Raw genomic sequence first — 25,680 nt, forward strand, 5'->3', positions numbered from 1 at the left:
GGATTATCCTCATCTTTGGTCAAGAGGGCATCACTTATGATGTATTAGGTAGTGCTGTTCATGATACAGGGTGATCTGAAGCCAGACTGACAATTGTGTAGGAGACTGTTAGCATTTTTGTGATCTTTGAGTTGAACATAGATTGATTTTTCAACAATTTTGCCGGGTGAGTGCCTGAGCAGTAGTTGTCGAGGTAATCAAGGTGTGGTGTAGGTTTCTTTAGGAGTGGGAGAATCAGACATTTTATGAGAGGATATGGGAAGATGCTTTGAGTGAGGAATTATTGACAATGACGAATTGGGGCAAGAGAGTTTCCCCAGACAGAGCTTTGATGAACAACAATGGTAAGACATAATCTTCATAAGAGACTTTGAGGGAATTTAGGGTAAAATAGTAAGTGTGGGCAGAAAATTCGTTCCGCTCATGGAATTTGCGGATTTTCCGCGATTTTGTTATCCGCGAATCTCGCGAAATCGCAGAAAATCCACGAATTCGCGAGCGGGATGAATTTTCATGGAAGCACTTACAGGGTTACAGCAGCAGGTGCACAAATTGAAGTTAATTTCTTTGTAACCATTTACAAAAACGTTACGAAGAAATTAACTTCAACTTGGGCACCTGTTGTAACCATGGAAGTGCTTCCTGAGCGGCACCTCGTTGCATATTTGCAACTATTCTCTGACCTTCGAAGCAGGATCAGAGAATAGTTATAAGTAGACAACGAGGCTCCTGTCACAAAAATTAAACCTCAACAGGAAGCACTTACAGATACAAATAATTGAAGCAGGTGCCCGAGTTGAAGCTCAAATTCAGTAACTCCTTAATCAGCTCAAAAAAAGGTGCGCTTTGTCGAGGCTGGGCAGATGTGCGTTCTCCCCATATCTACCGTCAAAAATTAGCTATGATGCTTGATGGAGGCCTTTGCATCCTTGACTTTTACGGGCGCAATCCCCGTGACCAGGAACTTCTTTCTCATCATCTGCTGCTCTGATCGGTGTCTGACCTTTTATATACACTCAAGAGGCATGTGAACTCGCAAAGAAGCCCCCCCCGGTTTGGCCCCGCCACTCACACTAGCAGTGTGCACCGTCTTCCCGCCCTTTACACACTATGATGGACAGCTCACTTGAGGGAGTCCGGCACCCTTCGGCACGATGGCAAAGTTAATCAGGCCAAAACAAAATTTGCGCTTTGTCGAGGCTGGGCAGGTGTGCGTTCTCCCCATATCTACTGTCGAAAATTAGCTATGATGCTTGATGGAGGCCTTTGCATCCTTGACTTTCACGGACGCAATCCCCGTGACCAGAAGCTTCTTTCTCGTCATCTGCTGCTCTGATTGGTGTCTGACCTTTTATACACACACAAGAGGCATGTGAACTCGCATAGAACCCCCCCCGTTTGGCCCTGCCATTCACACTAGCGATGTGCACCGTCTTCCCGCCCTTCACACACTATGATGGACAGCTCCCTCGAGGGACCCCGGCGCCCTTCGGCGCGATGGCAAAGTTAATCATCCCGAAAAAAATGTGTGCTTTATCGAGGCTGGACAGGTGTGCGTTCTCCCCATATCTACAGTCGAAAATTAGCTATGATGCTTAATGGAGGCCTTTGCATCCTTGACTTTCACGGGCGCAATCCCCGTGACCAGGAGCTTCTTTCTCATCATCTGCTGCTCTGATCGGTGTCTGACCTTTTAAACACACACAAGAGGAATGTGAACTCGCATAGAAGCCCCCCCGTTTGTCCCCTCCACTCACACTAGCGGTGTGCACCGTCTTCCCGCCCTTTACACACTATGATGGACAGCTCACTCGAGGGACCCCGACGCCCTTCGGCGCGATGGCAAAGTTAATCAACCCAAAAAAAATGTGTCCTTTGTCGAGGCTGGGCAGGTGTGCCTTTCTTCCCATATCTACAGTCGAAAATTAGCTATGATGCTTGATGGAGGCCTTTGCATCCTTGAGGGAGTCTGGCACCCTTCGGCACGATGGCAAAGTTAATCAGGCCAAAACAAAATTTGCGCTTTGTCGAGGCTGGGCAGGTGTGCGTTCTCCCCATATCTACTGTCGAAAATTAGCTATGATGCTTGATGGAGGCCTTTGCATCCTTGACTTTCACTGGCGCAATCCCCATGACCAGGAGCTTCTTTCCCGTCATCTGCTGCTCTGATCGGTGTCTGACCTTTTATACACACACAAGAGGCATGTGAACTCGCATAGAAGCCCCCCCCCCGTTTGGCCCCGCCGCTCACACTAGCGGTGTGCACCGTCTTCCCGCCCTTTACACACTATGATGGACGGCTCACTCGAGGGACCCCGGCCAGCGCAATGGCAAAGTTACACACACATGGTCTCTGAAGGCAACTCATCTGGCCCTTTACGCAGCTGTAGTGTAGGAAAAGCACTATACATTTACCCAACGAGGTAGCACTTACTGCTTAGCCAGTAGTAAGTACTCCAGTTAAGTATGATGCAAATCTCAAAATAATCAGCGATTTCGCGGGGAAATCCATGAATTTGCGGATTCTTTTGTGATTTCGCGCTAATTTGCGAACCGCGAATTCGCAAAATTCGCCCATGCTTACAAAATAGGAATGCTGATCATTGTGAGATTTTTATATGAAGGGGTGGGTGTAAGCAATGAAGAAGGTTAGTGTTGCTGTTGGTTCTTCTACTTGTTTTTTACTGAAGAAGAGGGCAATGGAATTGCATTTGTTGTGAAGTGAGGAATATGTGGGTCTGCAGTTAGCTGATGCATTGGTTGGTTGCCAAAGTCTGACATGACGATGCTTTAAAAACAATACATGCCTCTAATTAGAGAAAACAATATACTCTGGCAAGAATTGACTGTGCTGCTAATGATTCTTTCTCTGATCAGAAGACAAAAGACATCCATGAACCCCTGCAGCGAGGTGGTCTGGGCCATTTGCCAGCTACCGTGTTTAAATTCAATGCAAATTTGTGTTCTCCATAGTTATAACTTGTTTTGAAAGAGTGACAGCGGCCAGTTCCTTCTGTGTATCTAGGAAGGAGTTACAGTGAAGCTGATGTATAAAAAAAGGAAGTGCCAGCCTTTGTTCCAATTACACATTGCCAAGACTCACTGCTGTCTTTGCTAAAATATATTCAAAATAGTTTCTCAACATCTGAGCCGATGGACCTTACAGCAAAATTTGATTCCCACGAAACAAGATGGTTTCTGTGAGGGTCTCTCCATTCTAGACCCTTGTTTCATTCTGTGGGCTAGAGCACAGGGCTGATGGAGTAAACAGGGAGTTTATTTTGGTGCTGCTTTGAATTCCACGCAGCTTTGGATCTACTATACACTCTACAGACTGATGTTGTCTACACTGAGGACACCACGCCACAACACTGTATAGGTGAGTGGATGTGCTCAAACCTGAGCCTTCTGGCTGCACAGAAGCCCATGTGGAATACCCTTCTATAGGCTGCTGTCCTGCAGGACCTTCCCCCCTTTATGATTTCTGTTTTCCTGATTCCTCCACTTGTGAACTGGGCCACCGAAGTCTAAGGTATGCATTAGATCAGCACAATGGTTTAAACTGAGAAAATACATAGCAGATGGGATATGCTCAAGGGTGAAAAGGGGTCTCCTAAAGGGGAGTGATTCTGTTAAGGACTGTGGCGGCTGGAATCAAAATAACATCTCTGCGATGAAATACCTCCCAGACCATAAATTGCCATAGGTTGTAGAGCCAGGATTTACAAGATTCTCCCTACTCGGGTTCTACCTATAAACATCTTTTTACTCTGGTGCAATTTTTCACAAAATGAATGAATCCCCTTATCCACATTTTTAGGTGCAACCCAACTTTTTCAATAAATACTCTTACACTGGGCCTTTGTGTAATTCGTTATTTTTCTTATTGTTTTTTTAATAAAGATTCTGTATCATACTTTCAAATAAACATGTAAACGAATAACACTTTTTACAGTAACATAAATATATAACATACTTCAATGTGACAATGTATACATACTTGAGACAGACTCACAATTCAAACAATAACTGACAGGATATGGCAACATGACTTACACATCAACAGTCCATAAGCAAAGAGAGATGTCTTTTTACGTTACACATATATAACATATATTTAGAAGTGCTTTTGTTCCTCTAACATATTGCACAAGTGCCCTATTGGGGTATCATGTGTCCTACTCTTGTTTATTGTTAGGACCGGATACCATTGCGTCCTCTCACATTTTTATATACTCTGTACTTCAGTAATAAAAAATAAAAAGAGTTTCAATAAGCAAAATGCAATTTCTATCTCTTCCCTTGTTTGCAAACACCAAGACAGATAAAATGAACCATAAGAGAGTGATGTTCTTTAATTACCTCAACCCTCTCCATAGGTGAAGGAAGTCCCACAAAGAAAGTATTTATTTTTTACATTCTTTGAACTGTCTATGTGAATGTAATGCCCCATACACAAATGTCCACCAACCCTATCCTTCACCAAAGGCTGAGAAGGCTTTAGTTTCCTCATCGCCTACTTTTGACTTAAGAGTGTGGTAAGGATGTGTTATGTTGCGTTATATTGTACTATATTATGTTATGTTATTTGTTGGTTATAGAAAACACACATACCTCCTAGAATGGGGCTCATCACTGAAATTATCTGATGCAAAAAAATAACAAGACATTTTTCTGATATAAAAAGTCATGTCTGCAATAGTCTATGAAGGTCAGAAGACATGGTACCTTGTTGATATTCGAAATAATTCAATTTCTGGCCGCATTGTACTAAACAGAATGTGCATACCCATTTCTTCAAATTAAATTTGGGTACAACTAATCGTAATTTGTCCATTGCACTCAAAGGTCTGCTAGGGACATGTGCGATAATAAATTTCCTCAAAACAGAGGGCCTTTGCATATAGAAAACTGGATGCATTAAAAATGTTATTTTGAAATTCATTTGTTTTAGGCAATGGAAACTAGTGCAGTTTGAGAAGCATTTTGGAAACATAGTAAAATGTTGTAAGACATTACAGAGTTATGGCTTTATTATTCTGAATATACATTCTCCAACATAATTTTGAGATACTCCAAGATAAGGAGAACCACCAAAATCCAGCCTAGATACAACAAAGCATTATATGCCATCACAGTTTCTGTGTCCCTGTTCTTTAAGCTACAATATTCATACTTGAAAAACTCGTTTGATAAGTGGCACTTTAAATGTTCTCAAAGATAACCCATCAGCAGTTTTTTGTATATGTTTATCTCTGTTATGCCATCCCCAATGTTATCTTACACTTTTTCTCATCCGTATCAATTTGGGCTGGAAAGGCTATTTGACCTAGCTCAGGAACAGGAACCAACTCTACAATTGCACATTAATAAACCCCCCTAGGCTCACTGTCTTGAGCCTTGAAAAATGAGTGCTTAGAGAACCAGACTTGATCAGACTATATGATGATGCAGCTGCAAAGAAACAGCTGTCTGGGAATATTTTATATCAATTATTTAAGAACTATCATCAAGTTACTCTACACTATTAGCTCTTTTGTTTTCATTAATCAATGTATTAAAAGTTCATGAAACTTCTAGACTTTCAAGTAAAACAAAATAGTCTCCACTTTTAAGCCAACACGGGTTTCTCAAGATCACCTCACTTCACTAGGGCAAGTCATGATCTCTTTAAAAAATGTGACTTTAACATTTAAGTTATTTTATCTACAGGTATGTATATGTTCATGGTATGCAGTAAATCTATTTCTCAAGAAGGACAGACATGCATGTTCAAGAGAAACATTCATTCAGGCTAAAATATTCAATATTTTTCACTTTTGCTTGAATGAACCTTTTTGAAAGTGTCCATTATAATTATGGTAATAGGTATTAGAAAATTCCCAAGCTGATGTTCAATATAGTATAAAGTAGTGTAACACTGGATAGCTCAGCACACTAAGGCATAGGGTTTATTAACAGGTCTTTACTGTGTTGCTAGCTGTGTGGGAACACTGACAACCACATCCAAAGACCCTTTCTGAGAGTTTGCATCTCATATGTAAGGTCTGAGACATGGAGTTCTGCTGTTCACTGTGTAGTTCTTGCATTGTTAGCAAACACACCGGCAGGGATGAAAAGATCGGCCATGATGGGTTAATTTAAAGTGCCTGGTCCCTAATCTTTCATCAGTTGAGGTCCATGGTCCAGATGTTCCTTGCTTGAGTATCAGAACTATTGTTTAAAATTTGGGGCCTAGTTTCCTCCTGGCTGATTATTGACTATTTTTTATAAATAAACCTCGCGTACTAGAATATATATCCTCCTGTAAATGTGAAATGAACATTTAAGCTATTGCCTACCGTCGAAACAGGAAACGAGTGGTAAATACACCAAACTACCATGCTTTGCACAGAGAGAAAGTTGCTACAGGCACTATGATTCTAGAATCTTTTGATCTTTATGAAGCTTGTGAACATCTTCTGCCTTTCTCTATTCCTATCTCCATTTAGATAGCCAGGTCCTATTACGCCATTACTATTGGTATACGCTGAGGGTATTCTACAATGGAGACTGGCTGAAGAAAGCCTTACATTTTCACAGTCTACACATATGCTTTAGACAATACTCCATCCGTTCACAGGAAATATTCTCTTATTCAAAATTTTATCATTTGCTTAGTACACATCCAGAGCAAGCAATGTCTACAATGAGAGGTTCATATAATTTTGTAGGCCTTAATGAAGACATCATCATAGGGGCACACACACACACACATACACACCCTCACCACACTGCACACACACACACACACACACACACACACACAAACAAACTCACACACCTCCCCATACCTTTTATTATGAGGACAGGCCATTGACCATAATGAAGTCTGAAATACCTATTCTAACTCCATGCGGCTTTGATAGTAGGAAAGGTTATAAAGTGGACCAAGGCAAATCTAACTGCACTTTTAGTTATTTGATACACTAGCTTGAAAGTACCTAAACATACTACTTCGACCGGTCCTCACAACACACCAGTCCTCACAAAGACAGTGTTTAACAGGTTCTGACAAGGTTAACCCACACTGTGAGGACCGAGCCGGTCCACATAGCGTGGGTTATACATGTCCACACACAAACAAAAAGAGAAAAAGCAACTGTAAATTATTGTGATGATACTGAATTCCTTTTTAGTACCCTTACTTACATGTGTCTAGCAAAACTATGTATACCGTATTTGCTTCTGGTATTTAGCTCTGCAGTGTTATGCGGGATTATATTCAATGTTCTATGCTTGGTTCATAAATAGCATTAAAATAACCTTTCTAAAGCAGTGTTCACAATACAGCTACCTTTTCAGTCTCACACAATGGCTTTGTACATGAGGTAGCTTATATGAGTAATTCTCTGAATCCTGATTGAAAAGTTGACTCTCACCATCGAATGAACACTTTATATATTGTAAAGAAAAGTTTTCTGTGTATTGCAACAAAGTTTTGTTCAACTTCTCTGTTATTATTCAAAAAAATCATTTACATAAAAATGTTATGGGTAATGATTTCAAATTTATCTGCATGCTATTTACATTTTGGTCTCAGAATGCACATTTGATAGTTGCCATGTGGCTACTTCCGTAGGTATACTTGCCGATCGATTATCAATGTTTCTCAATACTCAAACAAAGTCCATTAAAGAGCTTTTTATTACATGAAAACATTGTGCAATGTTTATATATAAATCTTTCCATGCATTCAACTTTACTTAGATTTGTGCTTTTTTGTGAAGGATTTCTTGTAGTCATCATCTACTTTGGGCTCAAGATGTTGGTGAGTACCTTGCTGCTACGGCAGATCAGTATATTTTTATTCTTACACTGTGGGCTTTTTTTGTGAGGCTACAACTTTCTGTGAAAAAGTTAAAGGTGTGGATGGTAGCATGGGCATGGCCTATGTTATGAATGCTGCTGTCCTTTTCAGGCTCTTTATGGTCTTCTCATGTCACACAATAATTGCATTTTTTTGTATTTTCAATAAGATTTTAACTTATTTTATATTCTAACATTTTCTAATTCTTATCACTGCAAACTTGAATTCCTGCTAGGCTATAAGTTTAAAAGATGTGTAAGAAGTGAGAAAAAAAGTATCTTTTATTTGTAAGTTTTAAAAAGTGGTAATTTTCGATTACTGCAGGGTGCTGTGAATTAAAAAGAGTATGGTATACATTATGGTGACACAGGAAAGGGCAGTCACAGTACAAAAAGGTAAGTGATAACTATGTCCAGAATGTGATAGACTGTGACACGCAAATTCCTCAGTGTTTGATTGAAATTTCTATCTTTGAGACTTTCTTAAATGGCTTAAATAGCTCCATCACAATGAAGGGTTGAGGGCATTCAACACACATGGGTCATGTACTTGCAACAATTTGCCTCTGTGTTTCATCCTCTAAAACAATCCTTGATGGGTCATTGAAGCAGAAGCTGAACAGAGTTTTCAGGATGAGGTATGTGTATTACCAGTTTCTGTAAGTAATGTTTGCCTTTGCCCCAGAAGGCAGTGTGGACTCTGTAGAGAACCTTGATATTAATCCTGAATTGTACTGGAAATACATACAGGGCTGTTGGAACAGGTTTGATATCCTCTCAATCACAAAGGTTTAGGCACATTCTTGTCCCCTGGTTTTTGACTCTATTTTACACAGCAATGAGTTTGTGGGTGAGAGTAATATAGATGACATTGCAGTACTACAGGTTGGGCTCTTGTCAACTCCCTGCTTTTTGGATGGTTCAAGGAAGGATTTCATAAGGATTTCATAACCTAGGGACCAGTCATATGGTAATCAGCTTGGTGCAGCTACGGTGCAGCTGGACCATCACAAGAATGTTGGGTTTGGTTGTATTTATGCAGATGAAACTCCGCTTCATCTCCTAGAACAGGTGGTCTGGGCATGAGGTGATACAGGTGGTGTTATTTCATCTGTTGTCTTGGTTAGGTGGATTTCCATATCATCTGCATACATTTGGGTGTTCACCTAAAGGTAAACTTAGACCAAAAGTCTAAGCTTACAGCTTTCAGTATTCACAATGGTAAGTTGCGAGTAGTCTCTTGATGTCCGCACTTGGGGCGGAATCTCGCAGTGCGGAAAGCATACTCTGGGTGTGGAGTGGAATCTCTGCACTCACGGTGGAGATTCCGCCCCAAGTGCAGACTTATCCACTACTCACAACTTACCTTTGTGAATACCGAAACTCATAAACTTAGACTTTTGGTCTAAGGTTATCTTTGTTAATACTGAAAGTTGTAAACTTAGGGGCATACGTACAAGTCCCTATCGCCACCACAACATCACCTAGTGATGTTGTGGTGGAAATAGGGGCTGCTCCTTATGTACAAGGCAGTGTTAAGCCAGTTAACGTGGCTTAATTAAGACCAGGTAAAAACTGGTCTTAACCCCTTAAGTGCTGCCGTCGGCCGTTGGACGTCGCAAGCACTACCTTCGTAGTGCTGCGCACGTCCAACGGCCGACGCGACCTTGCCCATTTTGCGGAAGTGCAGCACTGCCGTGAAATTGCGGCCACGGCAAACGGGTTAAGATGGTGAAACGAGAAGAAATGCATTATTTCTCCTAGTTTTTGCTTTTTCCATGTGCACTGCTTTGTGCAGCACACCTGGAAAAAGAAAATGCCATTGTTTGTTTATGTGTAGGTAGGTGTCCCTTCCTGCACATAAACAAACGTTTTAAAAAAAGGCCATTTTGTCATTTCATGTGTGCTGCATGAAGCAGCATGCATGAAAGTGACTGGATGGCATTTCTAGGATTGTTTATCTGGAGGAAGGGACACCTTCCTACACATAAACAATCCTCCCCTGCACGCAGACACTCTTGCACTCTGGTACAAGGACGCCTGCATTGGCGCTAAGTTGCTAAACTTAGCGTCATTGCAGGGGAAAACGCAAGACTGCACCACATTCTTATAAATATGGTGCAGCCTTGCATTTCAGAAGTGGAGAGAGGTGTTAAGCCAGGAAGGCTAACACCTGTCTCCTCCACCTCCTTGTACATATCGCGCCTCAGCTGGTATGCCCGAAGCGGCGTAGCTGGGGCGCGCTCGTTCCCGCCCTAGAGTGGGCTGGCCTAGACACCGACGTAGCCAGCCACGCCCTCGGGGCAGGCAGGGGCGGGTATACGCCCGCCCTGAAGACGGATAAAAAGGGACGCAAGACCAGAAGACATCCTCTTGTTCTTGTGGTCTGAAGCTGCACCTCCTCGCTGCACGTGAGCTCGGGACAGAACGAAGAGCCAATTTTGACCCACCCACCAGCCCCTGAAGACAGCCAGTTGTGTTTAATAAAGTTGATTAATTTTTCGGTTTTCGTATACAGGTTGTAGTGCCATGTTGAGTTAATAAAGAATGGTCGTTTTTGAGTATGTTTGCCATTAAAGATATTCAGTTCAGTGTTGAATTTTAATGCATGCTCTTTCGGTCATAGTGGCCAATGGATTTGTAGGTTAATTTGCACTGTCGTATTTAATTTGGTAGGCGGTAAGGTCATGATCGGTGAGCACTAATTAGTAGATCCCTATGAGTGGGCGTCACCCAACACGGATGGGAGCGCTCGGGAGAGGTGGCCATTGGCCCCTCAGTGGGGAGGCGGTCCCTTCTAAGGATGGGTCGCCGGAAGTAAAGGAAAGGCGGTCAAGGCCCCTTCCTTTGTAGGAGGGGTTACAGCCCCCTCCTGGGGAATTTCCCGGGGCCAGTGACATCTGCGACGGCAGATGCGGTAAGTTGTGTGGGGTTGGGATAAGGTCTACGGTACCTTCTAGATACCTCACACGAGTATTCGAACGACCTTTAACTGGCGTCGAGTCTTTAGGTGCCCCCGTCAAGTCAAGGGAAATTGGTAATAGTTGCACTTGAGGTACGCCTCCGTGCTGTCGCCCAGCCCAAGTGGGAGGGGTAAGTCTGGTTAGGGATCTTGACACCGGTTATGACCTTGCCGTTGGCCCTTAAACGTTAGGTTGTACAATTTCAATATGTCAAGAAATGTTTTGTAAGATGCTAGTTCGGCTAGGAGAACCTCTGTATTAGAGAATCTGTTAAGGTTAGCCAAACATCGCAATATGGTAATGAAATTGTACATAACATGAAACGTTTAATGTTTTAATTTTGTTTTAATAAATACGGCCGGGATGGTCACTCCATCCCACCTCCAAAAACTTCAAGAATTGTTTCCGGTTTCCCTCCTTTCGGGGATTGTGTTGAGAGGGGGTGGCGGGTATCTCGGCCATATCCCCCTTAGACTTTTGGTCTAAGTTTATCTTTGTTAATTGATCCCATGGATTTTAGAAAGAAAAATAAATCAGTGCACGTCAGTACTGCAGAACTTTAACTTTACGGTCAATGGGAAAAAGCACTAGTGACAATCGCTCGCTTGCAAGTCAAGTTGTGTGGAACCCAAGGGGGGTTAAGATAATACAGGTCCCAGGACCAAGCCACAACAGTCAGCTCGATTTTACCTGACTTGAAAGGTCCTGTCCATGATGCTGAAGCGGGATCTGTATGAGAGCTGGTTCTTCACTTACAGGCTGCTGCTGAACAAACTGGTGCAAAAAGTCAACAGCAGTGCCACTGCTGTGGTCAGTTGAATGTGTTGCAGAGTTCTCTTGGGTTGCAGCTGCAAGCAAAGATAGTGGTAGCCAGAAGGGCCACCAACAAGCCTTGGCATCGGTATGGTCAACGAGAAGTTGTTTTGACGTCCGAAGGTCCGGGAAAATAGTAGCTGCCTGAAACTTGCTGGAGGTCAGGACTACATTTCCTACATTGTACTGGACTATCTACTTTTAAGTGATCACTCAGCAATTCTTTGGTTACTTGAAGTTGTTTTTACCTGCAGATTGCCGGGGACCAGTGGCACTTGTCCAAAGGAGTTTGGAGTTGCCTTTGGCTCTCAAAGGGGTCCCTCGGTCTGGGGGAACCGGTCTTTGGTCCGCGGCAAGTCGTAGTCATGGAGTCTCAGGATGGTTGCACCAGTGCAGAGTTTCACATATAATTTAGTCAAACCTGCTGAATAAGTTTGTCCTCTTCTGCTGTATAATTCCAGTGGCCCTGCTTAAGATTTGCTGTAGCAGGGTAAAGACTTATCTCCTATTGTATATGATCACTGTTATCAATTTTAATTGCATAAATATGTTTTTTTAATTGAATTGAACCCCACAACTACCAGAACAAAGATACTTCCAAAATTATTAACACTACAATAGTAATTTTTTAATTGGGTAGACTAAATATAACTGTGTGTCTTCTTGATAAGGTTAGTTTGCTGTGAATAGCTAAATTGCTGTTCAGTTACATTTGGTTTCAACAGGTGTCCTGCATTGTTATTTTAATAGGTTTTTATAGCAATCTCAAAATAATGTAATTAGTTCAAATATGTAACTTGAATGGGAAAAAAATCTCAAATGCTGCCACTGTCATTTGGTCTTTGTTCTGAGATTTAAAATAGTGATCCAGATGGTGTGGGAATAACTCTGGTACACTTTATGACTATAAGGTCCAGATTTATGACAAACTCACCCAATCTAACTAAAGTTGCTGTGCTGCGTGAAAGGGAGAGCGCAGAAGAACACCATATGTAATTAAGTATAGCGCGGTTTTCCTCTCTCCCTGCTCTGGCACATTTTAGGCAGTCAGATGCCAATGCACGTATCCTTGTGCCACAGTGCAAAGATGTGTGCATTCTGTAGGAAATTGGTTTTGTACTGAAAGGGAACACTTCCAGTGCCAGAAACTATAGTTAAACACTTTACATAGTTTGTATTTGTACTGCACAATGCAACATGCATGCAAAGTAGGAAAAACATGGAGAACTGAAAAATCATTCTTCCCATTACATTTGCTTTGAGGAGGCGTAAGATTTAGGGCCATATGTATCAACAAACCCTTTTGCGATTCCTAAATAGCGATTTTTAAGGAATCGCTATTTAGGAATCGCAAAATGGTATGTATGAAGAAAATCGCTTTTTTTTAGCGATTCCTTAATCTTCCTTAATTGCGAATTCGCATTTTGCGAATTCGTAATTAAGGAATAATTTCCAATGCATTCCTATGGGCCAGGAGGCCCATAGGAATGATTGCGAAATAATTCTCAAATTGCGAATTCGCAATTTGCTAATCGCAATTTGAGAATTATTTCAAGGGTGCAGGGGTGTCTCAAAGACACCCTGCTGCACCACTGAAATGTACATGAGTGTGCATATGGCGCACATACATGCCCTATGGGCATGTGTGTGCATCACATGCCACCTTCAAAAATGCCAAATTGTGCATTTTTTTAAGAATTCGCAAGTTACCATCAACTACAAGTTGGTGGTAATTTGCGAATTCTTAACCATAATGCGCAGCCCAAAAATGCTACATACGTAGCATATAAGGAATCGCAAAATTGCGATTCCTTAAATGCTATGGCAAAATAAGGAATCGCAAATCTTTGCTATTCCTTATTTTGCGACTATTTCATACATACCAAAACATGCAAAAAGGCCTTTTGCGATTCGCAAAGGCCGAAATTCTGCGAATTTCAGCCTCTGCGATTCGCAAAAGGCTTGATACATATGGCCCTTAGACACAAGTTCCCATCTATGAATGTTTGCAGATAGTTGCTGTGTCAAACCTATGGTTGGTTGCATGGAAAACCCATTTGACGCCTCATTGACACAAAGTAATGCAAACTAGTGTACAGCACAACTCTGGGAAAATATCCATCGCAAATCATGATTTGCATTGGATAGTAAAGCATTATTAAATCTGGGATTGACTATTGCCTTTTTTGCATTTTGTGAAGCAGATCACACATGTCCTGAGACAACTAGTGATGGAATGATTCCGGAGCAGATGCTGTAAAACAAATGTTGAATATAGCAACACAAAATAAAATTAAAAAACGAATATTATGCAATCCCAATGAGAAGAAAAAAGCTGATCGCTTGGCGCGCAAGAAGTTCGCCCTCACCCGCCTATAACCGCCCAGCGTAAAGAAGCCGCCAGCAGAGAGTTACTAACCTCAGCTCTTGAGCTCTGTTGGAAAATCTCGAGCTTGAGCTCCCTGCATCTCTAATTAAAAATACAGCACGCTTGACTCACTTCATTCTCCATTGTTATTGGCTAAGCTACCGGAAGATGCCCCCTGGGATCTCCCGTGATGACCCAACTCGCCATTTGCTCTGCATTGTTACAGGTGGTCAGGCAGTTTTAGGAAGCAGATAGTTGAGGGCAAGTCTGAGCATTTTTGATAAACATTGCTTTAAGGTTCTCTTCTATAATTAAACAAAAAACAGCGTATAATTTGCATTCTTTTATTTTATTTCTGCAGATGTTTAATTATAGAATGCAGATCTCACAGAATACATATGGTATCTATTTGGGATTCATGATAACGAGAGGGCATGGGGCTAAAGCACTGTGTATAGTGCATGAAATGATACATCTTGGACTTGGTTTTCTATTTTACCAAAATAAGACTTATGCAATTTATTGGGCAATTGTCCTTTGATGCTGAATGGTCGCACCAGAGAACAATTAAATGAAAAGTTACATGTCCAATGCGAAATGCATAAAAATGTACATTTCTGCATCGCACTCTCTTTCTGCAAGACGCAAATAATTTCTGAATCAAATCTTGTTTCATTTCTACGTTTCACAAGTTTGTGTGTTCGGATTTCATCTTTCTGTGATAATATAAAAGTGAATCATGCTGCAGGCCACGTGCTTGTTTCCGATTGTGCAAGACAGGCGCAGTGCAAATCTTTCTGCAATGCACAGTCGGGCAACCAAAAGTTTCTGAAAAATACTTTCAATTGTTAGTTAGTTTTCTAACGTGTTGAAAACATGTTTGTTGTACTCGACGGCAGCCCTGCAGTTAAATAACAGCTTTTTACCCATGCTAACAGCGAGTAAAGGATTACAACAAACATTTGCAAGTACTCCTGCCGTCGCAAGCATGTCATTGGCTATTGTCAGCCCCATACGGTCAGTAACTAGTCATAAAGTAGCCTCTGTCCCTGGGTGGGCTATTTCCACTTGGTTGCAAAGATGTCCAGCGTTGCATGGTAGGCAGCAGCAGTGGCAGGAAGCAAAATAATGTGCCTTCCTGCAGAATTTGATGAGGGAACCTTGAGTCTCCTATGTTTCACAAATAGAATTTGCCTTGGGAGGAATGAGGGTTTGGAGGCCCTTGAAGGTTTGGGCTCGCCACTGCGCCACAGGGGCTGCATGGTCCTGTGGTACACCAATGGCCAGCAGTGCCAGCTGTGCATAGACATGCTCCCTTTTTCCGAACCTCATGAAATTTCCCATTGCAGATACCCAGACTGCTACAACTTTTATCCTATATGTAAAAAGAAATAACTCTTGGTTCACATATTGAGTCATTTGGAGAGGATGTAGCCTTACGGCTAGCGTGGTCGACCTTGGACCTGGGTAACCGGGTTCGAGTCTCGACAATGACGCTCAACATCCTGTGATTTTGGGCAAATCACTTAATAGCCCCATGCCTAACAAAAATGAATGCGTTCATTTGTAACGAAACTGGTGCTCATGTAAAGCGCTCTGATACCTGATATCTCGGGTCTAGTTTGCGCTATATAAAACTCTAAAAAAATTGGTTAATAATAAAAAAGAATTCAGATTTTTTTATGGTTGTTGGCCCCCTCTAAACCACTTTTATAAGAAAAGCCTCTCCATGCTTACCGAACCCCTATAAGGATGTCCTATATATGACTGGTTTTGCTAAGGTAAATTTGCTTATATCACTCAAATGTTCGTCACTTTTCATTGGCTCCCTCAAAATCATGTACATCTTGTGGAATTGGAAATCCTGACCTCGCCAACAATAAGTAATCCCACATCTCCAGTACATTACCATATTGGGATGCTGGGGCGCCACGTAGTGTTGACCATGGTAAGTTTGTAAACATCAAGGTGAAACAAAGGAAAGACTCACCAGCACCCTTAACCCTTTCGATGCTGATGACGAGCTGAGCTCGTCATCACCCACGGGTGTCGTGTGCTGATGACGAGCTCAGCTCGTCATAGTGCCACTAAAATGGCATTTTCCAGCACAGGGGGGGGAAAACGCCCAGCAGCCATGTGGTTAAAGCTACTTACACAAGAAAGTGAACTCCCACCTCCTCCTCCTCACCAGACGTGTTACATCCCTGTTTATCTCCAGAAAAGAAGTACACTCCTCTTCAAGGAATAGTTCATTATCATCCTACCTCCTGACTCTTACCGATAAGGTAAAAAATTGAATGTGGAAATCCAAAACATTCCTGTTCATCATCTTGAAGTTACTACTCAAGAAGCATCAGTTCTTATCCATGATACTCTCTGTCCTACATCCATACTTCATTCCATGTAAAGGACCCCCCCCCCTCCCTGGTTCCATGCTGGCTAGTAAAACTACTCCGTAGCAACTTAAATTTTGTCTGCATTGTAAAACACTCTGTTGTCTACCACCGCTAGGTTTCTTTTTCACTAATACATAAAATAAAATATTATTAATAAAAACGGGTCACTGGCGTGCACCCATTCGAGGCTAGGTTCAACCCTGCAACAGACATAGAAACCCGGTGTGTCTCTCAGTTGGATGACAGTCGCTAAATATGGACCGCCAGCGTTAGCCTATGGATTTTACTAGACCTCTGAGTATTTAGGGCATCGACTGACATGTGGCATTAAGGACCGGTAATTTCAAGGTTGAATTCCTTCTTATTAGGCTGCCAACAAGTGGTGCTACTGCCAATATACCTCTTTGGCTCAGTGCCACATACATGCAGGGCAACCCAAGGGTCTTTGCTTTCCCTACTCTTATTAAAAATGTAAGCCCACCCTTTTTTTGTGGCAACCATCACATTTACGTTCCTATAGGAAGCATGTGTAGATGACACCGAGAATTTGGCCATATGTTTGAAGATCTGATTTAACAAAGTCAGTGTGTGAGATCATTTTAATTTGAGTTGAATACAGGAACAATGGATACCACAGTAGTGGAATGAGTCCAAAAATTCTTCTTTCGGGTACGTGCATATGTCCTAAATCAGACCACGAGGTGAAGAAACTTATCTTCATCCTTAACTCACAGCAGTCTTTGGTGTCTCAGAATGATAATGCTACCACAAAGTCCTAGTTTTTAAAATCATTCTAAGAGGCTTGGCCTTCAGTTCCAAGTCCCCGGCAGATGAAAAGAAGAGAAAGCTCAGTCTCTACTGTTCAGTAGTAGCTGACATGCATTAAAGAGCTATGAAATATGTTGAGTCTAATGGATAACAGAATCTGAAAACACTTGGAATGGAAAAAGCTCAAGTGGAAAAACAGGTCTGGTATGTAATGTAGTCTTGTAAAGCACATGAATCACCCCACATGGGGTATCTCCGCGCTGTAGACCGCTGGGGAACCCATCCTGGCTTTCCCTGTGAGGTGGTCCCTACTGGGTATCTCCAGGGTGAAACCAGGCATCCCCAGCGTATGTGGGCGGCCGTTGTGGAGATGAGGCAAGCTAATGCCCAGAGTTGCCGAGTGTGATCCCTGGTTAGAGTAGGCACCGAGGTGAGAATTATCAAGTCCACTGACCCTGGTCCATGACCCTGCCGCGCCGGGAATTGAACCCTGGTCCCGGGCTGTCCTCTGCTTCCGGGTCTGCCGCCTCTAACCAGTGAGCCACACCACTCCATGATTCTGACAAAGAGATGATCTAAGACTAGAATTGTGATGTTTGTGGTCTCAGTATTATACCACTTACACCCACATAATTCAGTTGACTGCCTTGACTACCTGAATGCAGGGTCATATGTTGGCAAATTCAGCCTAAAAGGGTCAAAGTTCAAACAAAGAGAGTGTGAGTTCACTCAAATGAGAGATCAGATAGCCAAGCTGTGCATGCCACACTTTGTTGTAATGTTGTTTTGCTTAACTGTCTTCAGGTGAACCAACACAATTCTAGGAAACAAGGACAACATTTGTATGTATGTAGGCATAAAATTATTTACACCACACTAAACAGGGAGCAAAGCAGCCTTGGACAAGTTTTGTGGAGTGATCTGAAGAATAGATAACTATCAATAATGGGAGAGGGGAAAGGGCATTTTAATGGATGATAAGGTAAGAATGTGGACTTAATAAAAAAATGGCAAAGTGTGTGATAGCAAAATAATCATTACAAATGCACTGACTCATTTTTGGCACAGTGGAACCTGCCGCACACCTCATCGATCAGACTCTCTGAAAGGCATACCTTCAGCCGGAAGCTTTCTGATTCTCATAAGCCCGGAAATGAAAATGGAAGTCTTGTAACCAACCTAGCTAGTGTAGCATATTTTCAACTACTGAACATATATATATATATAAAGTGCACTGACACATACCATTCTACATAGGCAAAACACTCAACTCATTATTGCCCAGTATACTGGGATATTTCATTTTTTTTATAAGTCGGTCTCGCACCACCAGATAAGGTTCTACATTTTACTCTATACAATTTACGAGGGAGTACTCCTATATCAGCATACTTGCATCAAGCGGTTTAGCTAACCAAGGAGACCGGGGATTTTTTTTATAAGCTTCTAATATTTATACTGAAATTAGTAATTAGCTTGACCGTGACCTGATCTCTCTTATGTCTTCTTTCTAGATACACTGACTTTCAACCTAGGATCCACCAACCATGAAGTTTTAGTAAAACCCAACCTTTTAGCTTTTAGACCCCCTGCCCTGGGACTCCCTAATATCAGACAACCGTGCAACCCTCTCTCTCCAAGAGTTCAAAGAACATTGAAATTACATGTACTCTTACTTGAAATATAGCATTACTGTCCCATTGAGCTGTAAATAAATAGATTTCATGTCATTAAAGTACACTAACTCAGTAAATATAATTATGCTAGATATGCGTTAGTTTTAGGCAATCAACTCAGGGTATTTATACACACTTTTTCTGTTATTTCTCCAAACTATTTTAGACTTATGTCATCAATGATATGAAAAATATTCCTTGTCAAAATGTTATTGTTGCTAAAAAGGAATAAAAATATCATGCCTCACTGTAAAGCTTATTTGTTGATTGTTGGACAAATAATCTGTGTTACGTAAGATTTGGTATACCTAGAACTTCTCCCTGCTGTTCAGCTTATACATCAGCTCTGCCCTTGGTAAAGCTATCAAATCAAAATTCAGATCTAACCCTTCATTTAAGTACAGCTTGAACAGCTGATCTTCATATTCAAACAAGATGAAAGAAGTATACGAAGAGCGGTAATAGATGAGATACAGATCACGCCACTGGAAACAGAATCATCTGGCACTTTGAGCAGCAATTTTAAAACATTATGGCATGTTTGATGTCTGTATTGAATCTTAATTTTTAAAAATAATTATTTCTAATTAATTAAAAATTAATGTTTTTTTAATTAATAAACATTTTTAATATCATATTTCTTAGCCTTTGTTTCAATTTCATAGTTAAGCATTATGACTACTACTGCCATTTGTATCAATATTTATACAGGTAAGCGTATTTCCCCTCTTGCGTAATTGCTAGTTGTTTTGATTCATGTATTTTACATTTTGTTTTTCCATCCGTGGGTAAGTTTCAACATCGTCCAAGTAGAAAATGTTTTGCAGGAACTGTGAAACTGTGGTTCACCGTAGTGGCAAAATATTTCGCAATGTATCCCTCTCCTAGCATGTATTTTAAAAACAATTATTTTGCACCCTGATTCCTTTACCTAATCTGGGATCTCACGTTAGAAGGGCCTAGATGTAATTCAGTGTAAAAACCTTTTAAGAAAAATTTGCCAGCAATACACACTTCCAAAAGTGCACTGGCAATTTTTAAACAGAAAAGATATCATAGAACAATCAATCTTGATGACCTCAAGGTGAAGAAATAAGGGGAAAAGTGAAACAGGACACATGAAAGCCAACATTGAGGATCCAAATCAAATAGCAAGGTGTACACAGAAGTTGGACTTCTACATTTCGAAAGGCTTCTTTCAGGAGTGTAAATGTACCTTGAGTAGTCACACAACATCAGTTTGTACTAAATAAGGGGTTTACTGGCACACAATTTTGCATTGCTGTAGTGTAATATTATGTGTGAGCCAGGCACGGCCCATGCAGGTAAGAGCGGGGGGCACGGTGGGAGGGGGAGTGGACCGCGAGGTAAACTTAAACATTTTTAAAAATTAAAGCACTTACCTTGCTCTCGCCGCATCACTGACTTGGCGATGCGGTGAGCGTATGGTAAGTGGTTTTCGTTTAAAAAAAAGTAGGTTTACCTCGTCGTCATCTGCCGACTTGCCCCCCCAACCCGCCTCCCCACTCTTACCTGCATGAGCTGCAGCTGGTGTGAGCACATCTGTTGATAAGAATGGGTAGGTAACCTTCCTCAGTAGGGATGCCTTCAAAAATAGGCAACCACAAACCTGCAGGATTATGTGCATTCATAAAGCTTTATATTACACCCGGGTTGTAACACAGACCGATTGAGCCCCTGCCACACAGGGGGCCCCTGACACTTACAGGGGCACAGAGTCTTCAAAGGTTTCCCATTCAGCCCAAAGTCAATAATTATCTGTGACATATGGTGGAAAAAGGGTCCGCTCATCATATTCTGCAGGTTAGCACCCTCATTTCTTGTCACCTCACTGTATGACGCATTTGCACCCTGGATACTGTCAGAGATGGGCAGAAGTAAGGGCCTGATTTAGAACTCTGCAGACGAGCTACTTCGTCATAACGGTGACAGACATCCCGTCCGCCAAAATCTAAATCCCATAGGATACAATGGGATTTATATTTCGGTGGTCAAAATCTAAATCACATAGGCTATAATGGGATTTATATTTCAGCGGATGGGATATCCATCAACGTTGTGATGGAATAACCCATCCGTGGAGTTCTAAATCAGGCCCTAGGTCTGTATCCAGGTTGAAAATGGAAAAGAAACACTCCCAGAGTTGGTGGAGGTGTAGGTCATGTGGTTTCTCCATCCCCCAAAAATACTTTCCTCATGGAGGAATAAAAACTAAAAAAAGTTTAAAAGCAATTCCACTTTTGCAAAGTTTTTACGAAACTGCGAATTACACCTGTTAAATGTATGCAAGTGAAAAAGCCTCTGTGAATATTGGAACTTGCAGAAAAATAGGGCCTCATTTATTATAAAGTTGTGTCATGCATGCACCATGCAACGTGGCGTATGCGTGACGCAAACCTCCAAGTCCGATTTTTGAAGCCACACAAAGCCACTTTGTGTGGCTTCAAAAAATGAAATGCAGCTCAAATCCCTTCGTTTTACTCTGACCTGGGCATGCCTCACATGGGTGTTGCATGGGGATTCCCACGCAACTCCCATGGATTTTGACGCGTCCCCAGATTTACAAGAACTTGTAAATCTGAGGATGCATCAAAAATGTACACCTTCCCAGGGGAGGCGTAGCGAGGAGAAATATCTCTATTTCTCCTTGTTTCTTCCTCTTGCTATGTGTGCTGCATTCTGCAGCACACATAGAAAGAGGACTTTGCCTCCCAGGATTGGTTTTGTGCAGGAAGGTGCCCCTTCCTGCATAAAAACAATCCTGCATGCAACAACGTCACCCTTGCCCCGTGGTGCAAGGATGCCTGCGCTGGTGCTGGACTGCCAAAGGGTGCCAGCGTAAGGGAAAGGACAGGAGTGCGCCATAGTGCCTTAAATATGGTGCATTCCTGCCCTTGTCATGCAAGGTGACTTGCTGCACTGCGTGACTTTCTCATAAACGAGGCTCATATTTTCGTAATACCTCCTGGAACATGACTATTGGGTTAAGTTGCAAACTTCTCTAAACTCTTCGGTGATAGTGACCAAGGACCCGATTTAGATCTCAGCAGAGGGGTTACTCCATCACAACGTTGACGACTATCCCATCTGCTGAAATATAAATCCCGTAGGATATAATGGGATTTATATTTTGGTGGATGGGATGTCCGTCATCGTAACGGATTTCGCACAAATATAAACCCCATAGAACATAATGGGATTTATATTTCAGTGGACGGGATACCCGTCACCGTTGTAACAGATTTTTCCGAAATATAAACTACATAGAATATAATGGGATTTATATTTCGGTGGACGGGATATCCGTCACCGTTGTAACAGATTTCTCCGAAATATAAACCCCATAGAATATAATGGGATTTATATTTCGGTGGACGGGATATCCGTCACCGTTGTAACAGATTTATCCGAAATATAAACCACATAGAATATAATGGGATTTATATTTCGGTAGACGGAATATCCGTCACCGGTGTAACAGATTTCTCCGAAATATCAACCCCATAGAATATAATGGGATTTATATTTTGGTGGACAGGATATCCGTCACCTTTGTAACAGATTTATTCGAAATATAAACCCCATAGAATATAATGGGATTTATATTTTGGTGGATGGGATGTCCGTCACCGTTGTGACGGAGTAACCCATCCGCTGTGATCAAATTCAAGCCCCAAGGCAATATGTAAAGAAACCCTGACTGAAGTCCAAGTGGTGATTTACATAAATGGGTGAGTCTGCTGTCTGTTCAATGACTTTATTTATAAAAATGAAATTTAAACTTGTCTTAGAGGACACGACCATTAGAAAATCAAATTAAGCAGTGTTCCAAATAAATATATTTTTTTACATTGTTGCAAGGCATCCTTTTGAGTTCTGGAGACTTGCACTCCTTTTCCCAGTTGCTAAATAAGTTACCTAACAGCGCGTGATGAAATATTGACTCTGGAGACGGACGCGAGCTTGGATAGGAGCCATATTTAAGCAAGTCGGCATTGAAACAAAGATGCTATGACTGCAGCCAAATGCACCTAAAATAATTATTATTGCACAAATTAGTTACTTATACTCCGTAATTACTTGTAGTTTAACCAATTATGATCTACAGCATTAGAGGAAGCCTTAATTATAAATTATAATTACATGCAGTCATTTTCACACATGTACAAGCTCGGCTTATTGTTTCCACCCGATGATTTATTAGAAAATTGGAAGAGGTATTTAAGCACATAAAGGAAAGGTGCTGGCATAAAACTGTTTAATTATCCACAGGCCAGGTATGGTGCAGGCAGCTGATGTGAAGGCACGTGCCGCACCAGTACCTAACGAGAGGTGAATGGGCCTGGAAATGCAAATAAAATGACATGATCAGTTCAATGAAAATATTACCAAAGTATACAGCAAGTGAGCATCTTATTCAAGAGAAAATAGTGCATTGAGATTGCATCCTACATCTTAAAATCAAATCACAAATATATAGGTAAAAAAGTTAATTCATTGTATAGAAATCAGTTTGAGGGACCACGTGGAATTCCCCCCCATAAAGGTGGATTGCTGTGCTCCTCTGGAAATCATTGCAGGTCAAAGATCCCTATCGAAACAGAAGACAGCAATTTCAAATAAGCTTTGGCAAAACCAATTGGTCTGGGCTTAATTAATATACAAAAGCAGCATTTCCCAGACTGTGGTTGCGATCCACTGGTGGGTTGCACACTGATTTTTGATGGGTCGAGAAAATGCAAGCAATAAACAAAGGTGCTTTAAATTCAATATTTAACTTGTCACATTTGCTGCACTTCAAAGACAGGGATCAAGCGTCAGGTTATGTTTTCTGACGAAATGCCATTTATTTTTTAACATGGGGATTGATGTTTACAAACTCTGCTCACTTTGCAGTCAGAGGAAGAAAAGTAAAGGTAAATATATGACAATCTTGTTGGAGCAAAGGGAGTGTGAAAGGAAACGTTGTAGGATGTTATTTGTTTGTAATACACAGCAAAATGTAAATAACTGTTAATGAATGATACACATTCAGCAGTTAAGAAAGCAAAAATGCAGCACATACCACCAAAACTGATTCTGGTCAGTTCTTCCCTTTTCCCTGGCTCCAAACTGTTCAGTGCGACAAAAGGGAGGGCGGGCCTGGTATAAGATTCCTTTGTGTGTGTTGTATGCAAGTTCCTTTGAAATGTAAGCAGGGCAGGATACCGATCCTTCCCAGCCATCCTGCCAGGAGTACCATCTCTCAACTATACCCAGGACCCATAGTTGACTACCTGGGCCCAATACACATTCTTGATGGAGCCACAATGAACAGGCCCAGGCAGCTGGAAACTCCAAGAAAGTCCTCCGAAACTTTTGGCTAGAAAATGCCAACTTTCTAAAAGTGCTTTTTTAGAATTATAATCCTACATCCAACTTTGGGGCCGATTACAATCTCGTCCAGAAAGCATTCTGACCAAATTGGTTCCGCAATGCTTTCCGGACGACTCGGATCAGGGGAGTCCAACCAAGCGATTTGTATGTATCTGGATACTTCCGGATACGACTCAGTTGAACTCCCATTGAAGAAAGGGGTGGCTGGGGAAAATTGTGAACCCTGTGGCACCTCATGGTGCCAACCACACTGTGCATGGTCTGAAAAGGGGGGCATGGGTACCCCCATGGGCCCATTTGGAAGGCCCCAGGTGAAGGGAGGCCTGCTACGGGCCCCCAAAGACAGATTCCGACAGCCGTTTAGTTCTGGGCAAACCGAATCGGAGAGCTATCCGAATCTGTCATGGCAAACTCTCGCTCTGACACCGTAACCATAGAGCTGTACGAAGCGGCTCTGAACGGCTCGACATGTATGAATGCCTTTCGGAACGATTTGGTCAGCCCTAACGGTTTCCGGGCATCGTAATCAGTCATTCAGAACTGGGTACGATTCGCTTGGAAACAAGGGCTCTGGTTTTGATTCGGCAATCCCGAATCTGATTCGCAGCCCCTCCAAACGGGATCGTAATCGAGCCCTTTATCTTTAAAGAGGATTTTAAATTACAATAAATTTTGAGAGTAAACAAGACATCAATATTTGTTCTTAATCTGGGTTAGCACTTATCAAATGTAATAAGGTAAACCAGTATTAGGCTGTGGAGAGATAGGCCTTAGAACAGTGAAAAATAACTTTAGGAGTTAGATCGTAAACACACTTGCCCTATTTTTTTTTTTTTTAAGGGAGGTTTAGACCTGGCAAAAGGTTTATTTTCCCAAATTGAAAGGGCTGTTTAAAATTGGCAATTGGCAATGGCAGGCCTGAGACATTTTTTAAAAGGCTACTTTAGCGAGTGGGACAAGCAGTGCTGCAGCCCACTAGTAGCATTTAATTTACAGGCCCTGGATACATGTAGTACCATTTACTAGGTACTTACAAGTAAATTAGGTGTCCCAATCAGGTGCAGGTCAATGTTTTCCTGTTTTCAAGGGAGAGAGCACAAGCATTTTACAACTGTTTAGCAGGGAAAAAGTGCACAGTGTCCTAAAAGCCCCAAAAAACTATTTCAGCGAAGGAAGGAAGGAAGAAAGGAAGGAAGGAAGGAAGGAAGGAAGGAAGGAAGGAAGGAAGGAAGGAAGGAATAGTCTGTGGTGACTTCGCAGAAAATACTGGGTCAATAGGTAGCTATAGCTCCCGTATATCACAAAATATTTTGTTTAGTGTCAAATGATTTCAGCAAAGAAAGGAAAGAAGAACTGAAGGAAGGAAGGAAGGAATGCATAGTCTGAGGTGAGTCTGCAGAAAATGCCAGGTCAATTTGTAGCTATAGCTCCCCTATATCACAAAATATTTT

This window comes from Lissotriton vulgaris, chromosome 11 (genome assembly GCF_964263255.1).
Source record: "Lissotriton vulgaris chromosome 11, aLisVul1.2, whole genome shotgun sequence".
NCBI classification, from domain to species: domain Eukaryota; kingdom Metazoa; phylum Chordata; class Amphibia; order Caudata; family Salamandridae; genus Lissotriton; species Lissotriton vulgaris.